This window comes from Larimichthys crocea, chromosome III (assembly GCF_000972845.2).
Source record: "Larimichthys crocea isolate SSNF chromosome III, L_crocea_2.0, whole genome shotgun sequence".
NCBI classification, from domain to species: Eukaryota; Metazoa; Chordata; class Actinopteri; family Sciaenidae; genus Larimichthys; species Larimichthys crocea.
In genome coordinates, this window is record NC_040013.1 from 26,874,333 (window position 1) to 26,889,918 (window position 15,586).

The following is a 15,586-nucleotide window of genomic DNA, read 5'->3' on the forward strand; positions in this document are numbered from 1 at the left end:
ACACAGGAAATAATGGATTTGCTGCCGGAACATAAATGAGCACTTGCCCTTTGATAGTGCTGTAGATGTCAGAAGCTAGGCGGCATCATTGATGCAATGGAGAGAAATCCCAGCAGTTTGATGTCTGATGATTATTTGTTGTGGAGTTGGTGACAGCACAAGCCCAAGAAATTAATTTATTTCATCAGAGAATGGGTCTAATCCAACGCACAGCTGCCACCAGTTATTATTTTTCATCATGGCCCCATGAACAGGACATCACTTCAGAAAAACAGAATTCACTTAATTGAAACACTTGTAAACGTAACAGTGAAGAAAATAGAAGAACTCTCCTCCTAAATGTCATTTCACCCACTGAAGTCCAGTACTGTGAGTTTGTCAAACTAACAAAATCGATCTGATCTCTCTCTCCCACACACTCTTCCACACAAGCCACATACACATTTCTACACAAAAGGGTAGCCCACTTGTTCCCAAGCCAGACACTGTGGGGCATTCTGGAAAAAAAAGGGTAATCTGAACCATTAAATCATCATTGACGGAGCAAGTTGGGGGCAGATACACTGGAAAGGTTACAAGACACTGAAGGGACATATTAGTCATATAACACACCCTTTGGAGTTCTCCAGACCATTTATGCAATCAATAACTGTATTTGAAACCACAGGGAAAAGCTTTTTGTTTGAGATAACAGCTATTAGATGAACTGCTCTTATAACAATAATATAGCTATACTATATTTCACATGAGATGGTGTCATATAAAATCTGTCGCAACTACTGCAAGGAGTAGGAACATCACTTTAAAGTAAACCAGTAAAAACTATTTAAGGTGCAGAGTTTACACTTAAATTGAATAAACACTACATTTTCATTTGGACTATACTTGTAAATACACACCTGGTTTTAAAGCCTTTTGTTGATTTAGCAGTTGTTTGTAGTATGGTAGGATTTACAACATAGAATTGGCAAAGTCTTTCTCTACAGCACATGTGGCTTTATTAAACTGCATGTGGAACTTTGATGCCATTTTTGTTTTTAGAAACAAAGCTCATCCATTGTTTCAGTCTTGTCCATTGCAGTGTGTGTCTCTGATACTGCCAATAGGAGTGGCTGAAGCCAGAAATACCTTGTATCGGTTTCAGTCAATAGAAAACTATTCCACCACATTGCATTCCATTACATTTTGCTCACTAATTGCTGAGTTCTTGGTTTGTAGTGACAATACTTGCCCAGTGGTTTAAGTACCACTATAATTGACTGCTCACTAGGCCGCAACCTCCTTAATTACTGTTGCTACATTTGTCACCCATTGGTTTGTGGAGTAACAGCTAAACGGTAACTAAACTATCTTTCTGAAAACATCTGAGTTGAGAAATAATCTTGGTTTATATTTGATGTACACTAGTTTAATTGTTTAATTAGAGTTTTGTGAGCTCACATCATTGAACTGGATGGACTGGCCATAACCCTAACCCAGAATGACTTGTCAGTCAGAAGGTAGCCACAACCTAAAGCTTTTTCATGCTTTATCTTCTATGAACATCTTGCTGTGTGAAATACATTATAAAGACTCAAAACTAGCGATTAGAAACATATACTCACGAGTTTACTGGGATAATAAATAAAGTGAGAAGTGGGATTGTTCCTAAGATTCAGTACAATCAGACTTTAATCAGGTTGAAGATAGTTCCTTGTTGGCTACACTTTTAGACTCTGAAGGCCTGTTCACTATAATGTGCTGTCAATCTGTGGCAGATACCACTTGAAATTCACAGTAATGCTGGGGCTGAAATTACCGCTGTTAGTGCATTTATTTTTCAAGCCACTGCTAAAGTTAGATGAAACTCACAACAAGAAGTTTCTGTATTTTAACTCATTGGCTTCTGGGTTTTTTCTGTGTGAAGTTTGATTGTGCCTTTGTGGGTTTCCTCCAGGGATGTTGTTTTCTCCCACAGAAATGGAGGTTAGGTTTAAATGGTGACTCTATTGCCTTGTGTGATTGGCTGTCTGTCTCTCTGTGTGTCAGTCATGTGATTGACTCACGACCTGTCCAGGGTGTACACCATCTCTCACTCAATGTCAGCTGGGATTAGCTCCAGCCCCCCGCAACTCTCAATGATGAGTGCAAGTAGCTAATGTATACACGGATGTATGCAGCAGACTTGCAAGATAATATTTTCACTTATACAAGGGTCTTAAATATGCACATAATGGGTACTTGCATGATATTATGCTAAACAAGTCACGCTCAAGCTTAATGTCCTTGGCAAAAAGTCAGCATCTTTATCAGCTAATGATCCACTTGGATACCAGAGAAAATCTCCCACAGGCAATGGACCTGGCCTGCTGTGACATAGGTGTGGAGTCTTGTCAAGGCTGGATTCGGCACACTAGAGGGTTTTTTTTTTTTTTTTCTCCCCTGTTGCCTTGCAAGGGAGAACATCGACTGTGATGTAGGCGAATTCCTCTGGCCTGACCCAGAATGTAATGCTGAGGCAGAATGAATCCCTTTTTCTATTTTGTGATGTAGTGTGTGTAACAACTGCTCAGCAGTGTCTATACGCTGACTGGCTGTGTGTGTGTGACCTGAAAGCAGCGTTTGATTTCGAGCACAGATAAGATGGTTTTGAAGTGATTGTTTGATTTTTGCCAGAAGACTCAGAGGTTTTGTGATTGCAGTTTGCGACTTTTGAATTTTGTGTTCACATAGAAAAACAAACTTAGACAAGCAGCGCAGTGGATAGATTTCATGTTTATATGTTTAAAATTTAGTGCTTTACTTTGACTTTTTCTTCTTGTTGAGTTTGACACACACACATTCGGTTGTAGTCACTCAAACCAATTGAAGAACAGATCTGCTACCGTTACTGTGAACTCTGCTAGCAGGTAACCTCTGATCCCACAAAATAATAATGTAATCATAGGTTTAGGAAAACGATGCTTCTTTGTCATGATTTTTGTTCTTCACTGTCATCTCTGTCACCTCATCCTGCATGGCTGCTGGCAGATTATCAATCAGAAAATATGAGTGAGAAAATGATATTAAAAGGCAAGACAGGAAACAAGGAGGATGTGGGTTGAAGAGAATATTTATGTGTTAGTGCATGTGGAGAAGATTTTGTGTGGTACCTTTTTTATTATCTCTGTTTGGGTGTCTGTCCACATATGCAGTCAAGCATGCATAGCCATGTATATCGATGTTCGCGAGAGGCACACATGCAAGATGTAATGGTCTGTAGGCTGGAGGTGGATGGTGTGACAGGAAAGAGGAGGGATGGAGGATGGGAGAGGGTTATAAGGGGAGTCGGATCAGTGACAGGCAGGAGCTCCTTCCCCAGAGGGAGGCCATTACAGGGGGATGGAGGGGGGACACGTTCACAGGGCCTGCCACCGAGCTTATTGGCAATCTGTTAGCAAGGCCGCCGGCAGGAGAGGGAATAACAGGTCCAGGGACAGAAGAGTGCCTGCGAGAAAAGAAAAATCTACTCTCCTCAGGATTCCTGGCAATGAGGGAGAGATATGTGAAGTGGGTGGTGGTGAGGGGGTCAACAGTCGACAAGACCAGAGGAGGACAGAGAGGACAGGAGAGAAGAGAGTGGGGCAGAATATATAGTGGCATTTTGTTTCTGTGGAGGCCGGCTGGGAATGCCCCAACACTGGGATTGGCATTTGAATTTAGTGCAATACGAGGGAGGTGAGGGAGGTGAGGGAGGTGATTTCGCATCGAGGGAAGGGATTGTGAGCACAGAGCATGAAGATGAATTACAAAGAGAGGCATTAGAATGGAAGGGGAAATAAATCAAAAGGCGTGATTGTGTGTCCAGTGAAAGTAAATTACCCTCTTAGACAGAACAACAAAATAGATCCCATTTTCACTGGGCGTTATGTACAGTTACTGACCTGTTGCTGCTCAGTGTCAGATGTTTGGTATGCATATGTGTAGCAGCACTTTCATGGTATGTGAGATAGACAGAGTTCAGTGCTTAATCTAGTGTACTGACATTTGGGGTGAGAAAGAATAGAACAGATACTGAGCCGGCCACTCTCCAGTTCCCAAGACAAATCCAAAAGGTTTTCTCTTATTTTTAAAAATAGTTTTGTAGTTTTTGTTAGTTTCACATGCTTCAGGGTGTTGGGACATGTAGCAATAGGAAAGAAAAGCATCTTTTTAGCACTGTGATTTAAATACTGCAATTTAGGTGTGAATTGGATACTCTGCTCAGTTGTACTCAGTTCAGCTTGACATGCTGTAATGACATAAGACTGATTAATTTTGTCAGTGAGTACAGTATGTCAGCAGAACCGGAGTGAGAAGAACCAGTAGATGACAAATGCAGTGTGAATACTGAAATCTCTAGTTTATTCGCATTTGACATATCTAATCCTGGCAATAAATCGTCACAGCCTCGTTGCCATATACATGGTGCTGGGAAGTAGCAATAAGACGACTGGGTTGGTAATATGATGAAATATAGAGAGAGAGGGGAAATTGGAGAAATAGCCAGGAGTTAGAAGCAGGATAACATCTCTCATAACTATTCAAAACAGGCACATTATTTCTTCCCATTTTCACACTGTTTGATATACAGTCAGATACTGCACGGCTTTGTGCAGCCTTTCATGTCATTGTGTCCAGTGACTGAAGCAATTTTACTTTCCTGGATGAAATTAATGATGTCCAAAGGGAAGATGAGAAACATCAATCAATTGAAGTGAAGGGCAACCTTACAATCTCCTACTGTAGGTACTGTCATATTAACCACAACATCTTTGCTGAACCTCCACCTCAGAGCCTCCTACTAGAGACCAGGTTTGGCCTCACAAGGCGCCTGAGAAACCAAGGCTTCCCAGAGAATTATTGATTCTGTCACATAACCCAATTTTTCAAAGACTTTGCTCCATGGGGAAGAAGAAGAAGAAGGGGAGAAAAGAACTGCTACCCCGTACCTCCAACAAGGAGTAATTTTTCTCTCTAACAGATGACGGGGGAGCATATTTCCATTCCAAATGGGCTTGGAGTTATTAGTCTGGTTGGTGGGTATTTTGTCACTGTCACATGCACAGTGAGAATTAATTGTTGAAATGGTGCCCCATGAGCCACCTTGTGGGGTGCAAATGACATTTTCTTAACCTAAGGACCTTAATCAAAAGCAACGAGGTGGAGCACACCTACCAAGTGTGTTTAAGCAGTGCCAACAGGTGCAGACTGACACCAATTTGGAAAGTCAGCAGGATTGGCTGCTAATTTAGGATTAGAGTGGCTCATGATTTACCATTTGTGTCCTCTGGCAAACAGCCAAAGGCTTTAAAATGGTCTAAAACCCTTTTTAAAAATTGAGTCTCACATGACAGGTGTTGACTTAAAATGTGGGTGGAACATTTTGTATTGCCCTTCCGTTCACAATAAGTCACTTGAAATGTAATCATGTGCTTAATTAACAATTGTAAACACATAATTGCCAATTTTAGTTCAGAGCTTGTTCCTGAATGACTTTCACACTTGATAAATAGTTGTGTGAAATACGATAAGTTGGGTGAAGTGGAATATATTGGGGGGAAAAAAAAAAGAAAAGAAAGAAAACTAATTTGATGCTTGTGAATACAATCCAATTAACCTCCTCGAGGCTTTTCATATTTACAGCAGGCGAGAGTGGTGACTAAAAGCAGATGGAGAAATTTGCAAACTCTACAGAACACTGGTGTGTGATTTGCTCCTATAGAAGAAATTTTAAAGAAATTAATTTACTAATTAAATCAGTTTTGACATTTGTAAAAAAACAGATTCTGCATGCGTGCAGTAATTAATGTACTATAAAAACGTGTCTATTACCACTTTCTATTTGAATATAAGAGCACTGGAGGAAATATCAAAGTGTTGTCTTGTGTTGTAACTTCTTTCCCCTGTCATAACTTAAAGTCAACTCTTATTTCAGTAACAGCTCCTGTGGATGTTCCCACTCAGCGATACAAATTGACCCCTTGTAATACTCTATAAACATCTCCCTCTCTTTTTCTCTCTTCCTTTCCTCCCTTCTTCCTCTATCACTGGCCTTGTCTGGCGGGGGTAAATAATTGATGCCCCTCTTCTCACATTGTGAGAAATTTATGAATAGAAGGAGCGGAGGGATGGTTGTATTTTCTCCGTAACTTTTCAGTAGCCCTTCTTGGACTTATCTGTGTATCCGCACCAAGGTCAAAATAAGTGTATATTTTATAAAGATGGATCACTCCAGTGAAACTCTCGTATTCAGGCCTGGCCAACACTCTCCATGCCAAGATTCTTACTGGCCCTACCCACCCCCGGGACACCCATTTCTCACTGTGCATACTTGTGTGTTTGTGAGTGTGCACACATGCTTTTTACTACAAAATATAGAACATCAACACCTGATTTATGCTCTAAGCCTACAAAATCAACATCTCTTGCCCGAGTACTGAGAGGGCATACAAGTATAAATACAAGTATAAATAAAAGATCTATTTGGCCAATAGCGTTGGACTTTCTAACCCACTACAATATCACCACGAGAACCAGTGTACAGTTGTGTTTCTGCAGTGTAGCGTTATGAGCGTCCAAGTTACTTCCAAGTGTTCTTGAGCAGTATCTTCAAAACTATATTTTTAAAGAAAAGGCCTCCCTGAACTGTACTATAGCACAGTCTTCAATCACACTTAGCGACAGACAGGAATTATAGATATAAATCCCCCCCCCGATATCTGCTAACATCTGTCAGCTCATGGGTTCATTTTAGGCTAGCTGTACAAAGTCAAGTCGGTTCCAGCAGAGGGGGAGGAAGAAAAGTCTACAATAAATAATATCCACAGTGAGACTCAAAATAGAGACCCTGAGCCAGTTTTCATCCCAATGCTTTGCTGATCATTTCTGTTGTTCTGAAATGAGTTTGAATGGGAAATTGACTTTCTAGTTGCTGAATTTGAAGAGCTGTGTATAGGTGGGAAACATATTTCAGTAAAAATGATGCTCTTAAATAAATCCCAGCAGACTATTTCACTGTGTTGCATAAGAGTGCACTACAGCTTAAAAAGTCGATTTATTTAAAAAAATGTTTATTTCTGCTATAAAGTTGGACATTTTAACAAAGGGGGTCATAGGGATTGACCCCAAAAAATAATTAGATCGAAATAAGTGATTTACGAAATGCTGTCACAGCTCGGTGTGCACTTTTGTATGAATGTATGTGTTCAAATTGCTGGAGCCATTTATTCCTGACACAAGGTGAACTAGAACTGATACGCCTGATACGCCTTTTCAACACTTTTCTAGATTACATCACAAACGACCTCGAAAGAGTCTCAAGAGTTTAAACAATCATATTTCGATCTGTTGAATTTTTTAAAGGTGGCACTGAACAGGAAAGACCCATCAGTGAGGGGTAAACCAAATGCCACTAAGTTAATCAAATTCTCAGAAGCATTCAACACTTGTATTTAGGCTGAAGGCTGCAACTTTTATGCCTTGTTTAACACAAGACATAAAAACAGTACAAATCAAAGTAAATTTTGTAGCTTTTAATCACAGTTAAGGCTCAAATGGCTCCACCATGCCCACACAAAGGAAGCAGCCAATAAAAAGTAAATGAAGACATCAAGAAAGTAGACAAGACATTCATTCAGAATATGCCTTAATATTTTCCCTAGAATTGTCTAGTGGTATACGGACCAAAAAAAAAAAAACTCTAAGATGAGGTGTGTGGGGTGGCATATTGGCTGCAATTAATAATTTATATAGAATATAATTTATTTTGGCTGCATTTATAATTTTGTTTGCTCTGTGTATTCAATACTTAAAGCAAAGTTATCACTTGGAGAGGACTGCATAAATCCTCCTTGCCACAGGTGCTTTCCTTGCTCTGTGTACCACGTGTTAAGATTTGTTGAAATTCTTAAATTTAAGGATAGATGTATATATTATCAAAAACCATCATGAGTTGTGTAAGATGTGGCTTGGTAGAGAATTTATATTCATGGTTATAACCAGCATTGTGCAAGTTGCTGTGTTACTTTGATGTACTTGTACTACAGATTAAATTAAATTTCTTGTTACAAATTATAGTCAACAAATAAATTATGATGATAATGTCATAGAAATGAGCCCCATCTTTAACAGCTGCAACATCAGAGTGCTCAACACCATAATGCATGCAGTGATAATTATAATCCAATAATATATATTCCTCTAAAAGGGACCGGTCTGCATAATGAGTACATTTAATTTGAGTACTTTAAGGATGTTTTCATGCTAGTATGCTTTTGTACCATTACTTCAGTAAGATTTGAATGCTCTACTTTTGCTTGTAATAGAGTATTTCTACATTGTGTTATTAGTACTTAACTTTAGCAAAGGATCTGAGTACTGCTTCCACCGGTGGCTAGTTTCCATTTCACAAGAGTGAGGTCAAAGTTCAGTTCAGAGATTAAAATGAAACGAGTTCACATTAATTTCCTTTTTGTTCTTTTTAAATGAGCTGCTTTACAAAATGCTGAGAGCTTGACTTGGGTGGAGCAACTTTGCAGTTGTTGGCTGCAGTCTTACCCTTTGTTAATGATTTCTTGGATCATCATTCACTTTAATGAGCCAGCTTTCCGCTGTTTTGTTTCCTCCTCTCTTTTTGCCTTGTGCAGCTCCTCTGGAAATGAAACCGAACCTGCCTGGTATTGTTTTTTATTGGCTCCAAAATTCTGGAGAAAAAACCTTCTATGTTTGGTTGTCCATCTTTGTTAATCTATCTTTGTTTGTTGCTTTTTCTCTTTTTAGGCAGTGCCGTGGAACTTTTGTGTGATCATGTGGTCGTAATTTAAAGGGACTCCGAGGCAACAACCCAGAGGTTGACTCAGGTTTGACAACAGCACTGTACAGATACACCCGCAAACACACTGATATCAGAAAGAATGGATATTTTGAGTTATATTTAGAATTAAAAAAAAAAAAATTCTTGCTTTGTGGGGATTCAAGTGTACATTCAGCATATTGATATATTACGACTGCAACAAATGCTAATTTTCGAGTCTGGAACAGGTAAATGTTTGGCATTTTTGTTTTAAAAATGTCATTGATCAATTGTTGAAATAGCTGGCTATTAACTCCCAGTCAGTCTTTTGCACACTAATGTAGAGTACAGAGTAAAATGCAGTATCAGCTAAGGAAAACTGGAATGAATGTCAGAATTACCTAACGTGATAAAGTTTCATTTTTATTTAATTTCCCCACATCCCCATTTCTCACTTTTTCCATCTGGGTATAGATTGAAAATCCATCAGCAGCTTCATTTACTTTAAAAAAAAGCTTTGTTTTGTTTTTTAACATCACACCACAGACCACTATTAGATTATTTTGTAGTCAACACAAATTAATTAGAGAAGCACATCCTCTCCACAAGCCCTCCACATGTTCTTCACCCACTTCCTCCCTCTCTTGTCATCCACAACTAATTCACCTGGCAGCCAAGTGTCAGGGGCCCTAAGTTGTATATTGGTTAATGAAGCATGTAACCTGCATTTCTCCTGCTTCCACTTTCTGCCCTGGGTGACATGTGCTGCTCCTCTGTGCTCTTCACTCCACACAGCATCAAGGGCAGGAGCACTGGGAGGCAGCTTAGTGCTCTCTGCCTGTCTCAACCATTCTTTTCAAGCCCTGCCAAAATACTCCCAGGGTACTGTATGCAACGCTGCTCACTGGCCAAACACAGTTTATGGAGGGCACATTCACACTAACACACTGTCTGTCAGCACAACTCAACTTTGTCATGCAGGTAGAGTTTTTCTGAAATAGTGATGGGTCAATTCAAAGCTCAAACTTCCTTTTTGATAAATATTCTAGAGTTGGCATAGTGCAGTTGAAGACTGATGTCAATCTAATTTGGCTTGGTGTCTGTTAGGAGACACCCCAGTGAGCAAATGTGCTTCAAAACATTAAAATACTTCAAAGGACCAAAATAATCATTGTCTGCAATTCATAGCATTGACTTTGGTACTTGTTGACTCGTTGCTGGGTGCCCTGATCATGTTTGACAACAGATTCAGATCGTTTTTTGTTTTGTTATAGCAGCCAGTATATCAGTATTTAAAAAATCAAGTGCTAGAATACCTAAAAATATCATTTAAAAAGTCTCTGAGATTCACATGAACATTTTGAACAAAGTTTGCTCATCAACTTTATCATTAAATGCTCAGAAAGCGTCTCAGAAGGTGTCATCCTGCCTGACTCTTCACCAGCTCTCGCTCTGCTTCTTCCTCCCCTTGATAAGCCTGTTAATGAAAACTAAATATGCCAGGGAAATGTAAATTTAATCCATCATGGTTCAACTGATCTTGATGGTGATTGTCTTTCGGCTGTTTTTATGCTGACTGCTGACTCCTTACTTTTTCGAACCGGCCAGTATGCACCACAACTGATCAACAACTGCTAGGCTAAAAACAAAGTTTTTCTAGTCTGTTGTGGGCACCATTTTGGCCTTTTATTGTGGCTTAAAATACTGACATCCACAGAAACATTTGGTCTCATCTTAATCTGGAACATCTGCAAGTTAATTTCATACCCAGTAACACTGTGATCCACTTAAGTTAGACACAATACCAAATGGATGTTTTCATTAGCTTTGCTGCCATCTTAACTGACATCTTGACATTATTGAATATTGACAGTGGCTGATTGATCTGGGCATCTATAACATATTGTGTCTCTCAAACACATTTCCAAGTCTAAAATTGTACAAACTTGGCATTTTTATGGAAAAAAGCTGAGGTAATTGCCAGTCCTATTAACTCTGACATTACTGCTGCCGATCTTGTAATTGTCTGGCCTTTGTTGTGATGACATGTTTACGTTGAGGTGTTCAACCTGTCAGCCAGGAGCACCTAATCATTTCCTGTGAATTCCATTGCAAACAAATTGATTTTATGTTGTTTGAGCTGTAAACAGATACACCCACACACACAGACACCCTTTGAATTTTGTAAAACACATGCACACACTGACAAACACACCTGTAACATCCTGTAAAAACACTCAGAAATTACTGAAAGTATTATTACATTAAAACACACACACACACTGAGCTTGGCCTGAGCTACAACATGCACGACGGACAGAGAAAAACAAATAATAATAATAATAATAATAATAATAATAATAATAATAATAATAATAATAATAAGGTATGCTCATTTGAAATGTACTATGAAGTAAAACCATTTGTAAATGTATGTTTTTCTCTGTCCGTCATGCATGTTGTGGCTCAGGGCTTGTTTACTATGTTGAAGCACGTGTGTCTGTTTGCTAAAAGGTCAGCGTGCTTTGTTGTTCTGATAGCATGAAATTCTGTTTCACCATCAGTGGCAACTGATGCTCATCACCCAGGCGTGATTTGACTTCCAGATGAGATGCCGTAGCTCTCGCATCCATTGTTTCCACGATCGAGAAAAAAACCTCCAGTCAGATTATATACAGGGCCCTTTTTAGAAGTAGACATTCGCAATAAGTCTGATGTTTGATGTCTGTGTGTGTAGCTGTAGCTATTTCCTCTAAAGCGTGACCCATTGACCAGTTGATCTGTTTCTAGAGCTGAAAGTGAAATTCAATTACTGTTTTTATGTTTTATTTTCAACATTGGAAGTCAAAGTCAGGCCTAGTCGTTTCAATTAAACTGGCTTATTGAACTATAACTGCATTCTATTAACTTTATCTTAATTACTTCTCAGTGTCCGCTGTAACCTTGGGGGAGGCGATGCGGTTAAGTGTTAAAGGTATAGGTTTATAAGAAATCACTGTTTTTAATTTGTTTATATCCAGAAAAATCTATTTTCCCTATAGGAGCAATGGAATAATCAGATGAATAGTTCTTGATGCAGGTCAGTATATGGACTTTTCCTGCCCGCTGTACTGTGTGTGCAATGAAATAGTTTGGAAGTCAAGGCCATTCAGTTACTGTAGCACTGAGGTAAAATACACAAACTGCATAGAGCTTATTGATCTCAAGGCAGCAGACATCAGCAGTGCTGCTTCTTTTGCTCTGCTGATGAACGGGCCGTGAACTTCTGACCTCTTGCTGTGTCAGGCATTCTAGGTTTTGTGAATCTTTCAGGGTTGTGAAATGATGCTGGATTAGCGATTTCAGCGCTACAGTCTTATTTCTGTTTAGAAATCCTATGCATTGCGGCTTGAAGTAATTATTTTCTTTTAGACTGTGAGCAACCGATCTACAACCTAAGATTATGCAGCTATTGTTTATTTTGTACTATTAAATGGATATCTTAAATCTGCCTTTCCTGACTTCTTGATTTGTCTTTAGACATCCAAATTCTGACGTCTTCTCTGAGTTTGAGCTTATGTTGCCCTTTGTTTTTGCTTTTCTGTTTCTGTTTATTGCATTATTGAATAATTCATTTTGTAGATTTGTATTGCATATTGAATCATGGTATTTTAAACAAAGATGTCAGGGTTCACATCAACTATATTGACAGATCAAAATTCATATTGTAATAGCTGAAATATTGTTTTCACCTGTATATATGGAGGCTCTATACTCCAATTTCCTGAATTTTGATTACTCTATTGGAGAAGTTTGTGTCATTAATTATTCATCCCCTCACTCTTTATCTATCTTTCTTTCTGTCTGTCTATGTCTCTCTCTGCTTACCTCTCATGCGTGAATATCCTTCCACCTGAGTAAGCATGCTGTCATTCATAACACACTCAGTCTGGGCAGAGATAAATAAATAAACCAGGCACATATATGCCTCATTTCATATGCCATTTCTACTTTCTTATCCATCACTTTCCTGCTTCTTTGGTGGACTATCATTCAATTAAACACCATTATCTGCTGGTATGCTTGGGGAATTTTGCACACCTAAGCTCCCCCGTATGGCTCAACCTTTAATCTAAATAAAAAAGTCAATTAATCAACAGGAATCCGTATTATAGAAACAAACCATAGACCACAGACTTTATCAAATGCTCTTTAATTAAGTGAATTACTTCAAGGGAATGTGATATAATTTGCAATTTACAAAAACAATATTGAGGTGCAGAGTGGAGAGGCTTTGAAACATCACTGAGACGTGTTAAGCAATAGAGTTTAGCCTGAAGTGTTTTGATGAGGCTTTCATTTAAAAGGGATCAGATGACATATTTACTTAACTGTCTTCTAAGCCACAGGGCTTATAAAGAAATGAATACACCTGTGCATTTTAAATAATCCCTGGTTTTGTCTAATTAACATTAATTTTACAAATAACAATATTAAACAAGCTTATCGCGGCCTGTCTTTCACAATGTGTTACTTAATGGGAGTAATGATGTTTCTTGTACATTTGACAGTACACCCTTCAGCATTACATAATACTATTGCAGTGTTTGTTCAGAGCTCATCTGATCAACTGACACTCAACATTCATTGCACTTTCTTGGGTCCTCAGCAATGTACCCGCACAACATCCAGTAAAGGAGATAGAAGATACAGGTCAAAATTAATTTGCTGTTATAGCACCACTATCTTGTTAAATTTCACCATTTCAACACTGCACTACTTTGGGTCCTCAGACCCACCAAGTGTGGAGTTGATGTGATGAACAGATCTTGAGATTATCCTTTTATAGTTAGATGTCTGCCTGTGTGTTCGCGTACACTTTCATCCATTCTTCCAAAACATGCTGCTTTTTAATGTTCCCACTTTCCATTCAAATCTTATAGCTTCCCTGAAAGAAAGTTCACTTCAGCAAGTGGTGTGCGATTATCTTACCAGTCAGAGTCCTATTTCTGCTTGGATGAATAGCTTGTTACTTCTGAACTGCATTTGAAAACAATAATTTGCTTGCTGTTTGGCAATTTTCAAATTGTAAAGTCTGAAAGGTGGCTACAATTTAGTGAGAAAACTGCTTTGGAGTTTGGCTTTCTGAAATTTCAAACAACATAATTGTTAAACAGCAAGTGGTTGGAGCTGGGAGGTGTGATGCATTCATTGGTTTTGGTTGGAGATGCTGGCGCTCTAGTGCTACATCAAGTACTTCTGAATGTCATATATAGCACCATTAAAATTCACTAGCTATATTTGTCATACAGTTTACTCTTGTTTTTCTTATAGTGAAGTAGGTAACATTAGCTCATGTTTACCACTTAACAAGACACATGTCAAGTCCACCACAGGTTCTCCTCACACCACAACTAAATTTCCACATTATTTCCCCTCACTCGTGCTTGTTCCCAGTTACCTGGACAGCTAGCTGGCTTAATAAACCTGTGGTCCATCAGCTGTGTACACAGGGTGCTGACACTGGCTGACTGGCTGGCATCCAAAACGTCCGAGAAATAAATCCAAATGTCACTCTACATACACAAGTTGCTCTTTAAACTAGTGAAATGATTTATATATCTGTTGTATCAACTGGAGAGGCAAAATTCAAGTCCAGTGTTTCCCACAGGATTTTGTAAGACACCGGTAGGTGGACCTCAGACCACCTAGTGATGAAAATAAAGGATTGTGCACTTTGATTTAAGAGGCTAGATCTATGAAGAAGTTTTAACTCTTGTAAACAACTTTGTTCTCTAGTAAACAATTTAATCAAAACCACATTGTTTACAGGTATGAATGGTTAAGACACAGCAAACACATACCCCAGATTGCCTTTTATATACTTTCATATCCATAATTCAAAACGCGTACTTGGCATACTTGGTTCGGCTGAAAACTTGATGGTTATTATCAAGGGAGCCCCAATCAGGGCTTTTCACTGGAAGCAATATCAGCCAATAAATAAATGTGGTTCAGGTCCATTTCTTCAGCTTTATTAATGAGCCGCTTTACAAAATACTGTTTGTTTGATTTAGATGGAGTAACTTTACTGGTGTAGGCGCGTGATGTTATGGTTAAACAACAAGCTGAACACTTTTTTTTCTTCTTTATTTTGAGTGCCAACGCAGACATAACAACTTTCTCATCTTTGAGCCACTTTCCACCATAATTGGCTTTACTTTTAAGTGGTGTGCAGAGGTAGCTACACCTGAAGTGTATAAATATTTTCTGTTCATTATGAAACTGTAGCAGGACAAATTAGGCTGTAGTAGGTAACTAATAGGAAACACTCATGTAAATACAGTATTGTCCACTATCCAGGCCAACACACGAGTGCTGCGAAAGGTCAATGTTATCCTCTTTATATTAGATGTCCTAGTGATGTTAGGGACCCTGAGGGTACAAATTAAAAATGTCACTACACAAAACATGTATAAAAATAGCTGCATGCAAAAGGAGGAGTCCTGGCTAAAGTCAAATTTAGGATAAAACAACAGCACTTAACCTTGCTGTGAATAAATGGGATGGCCAGAAGGATTCAGACAATAATTCTGCAAACTCCCCTCGTAATGCTGAATCATAAAGGGCGACTCAAAAGGCAAAAAGCCCGGTCAGTTTGGCAGCAGTATCTGTCTGATCAGTGCAAGTTTTTCCTCCAACATTGATTTAAATGTTTAATTTAATGATTCTCGATGTTGATTTAACAAAGTGTATTTGACTGCAGGTCTTTTGTTGGACAGACATCAGAATAAGTTAGATTTTCTTGTGGAGGAC

At 38.8% G+C, this 15,586-nt stretch overlaps 1 long non-coding RNA gene across 3 annotated transcripts in view; it reads left to right on the plus strand.

The window, feature by feature from the left end:
- Positions 1 to 15,586, plus strand: part of LOC113745648 (uncharacterized) — an 81,224-nt gene that overhangs the window by 11,384 nt on the left and 54,254 nt on the right. For all 3 annotated transcript variants that reach the window (XR_003462295.1, XR_003462296.1, XR_003462294.1), the window contains exon 2: positions 8,779 to 8,858. This is a non-coding gene — a long non-coding RNA (uncharacterized LOC113745648). The remainder of the gene's footprint in view (positions 1 to 8,778; positions 8,859 to 15,586) is intronic.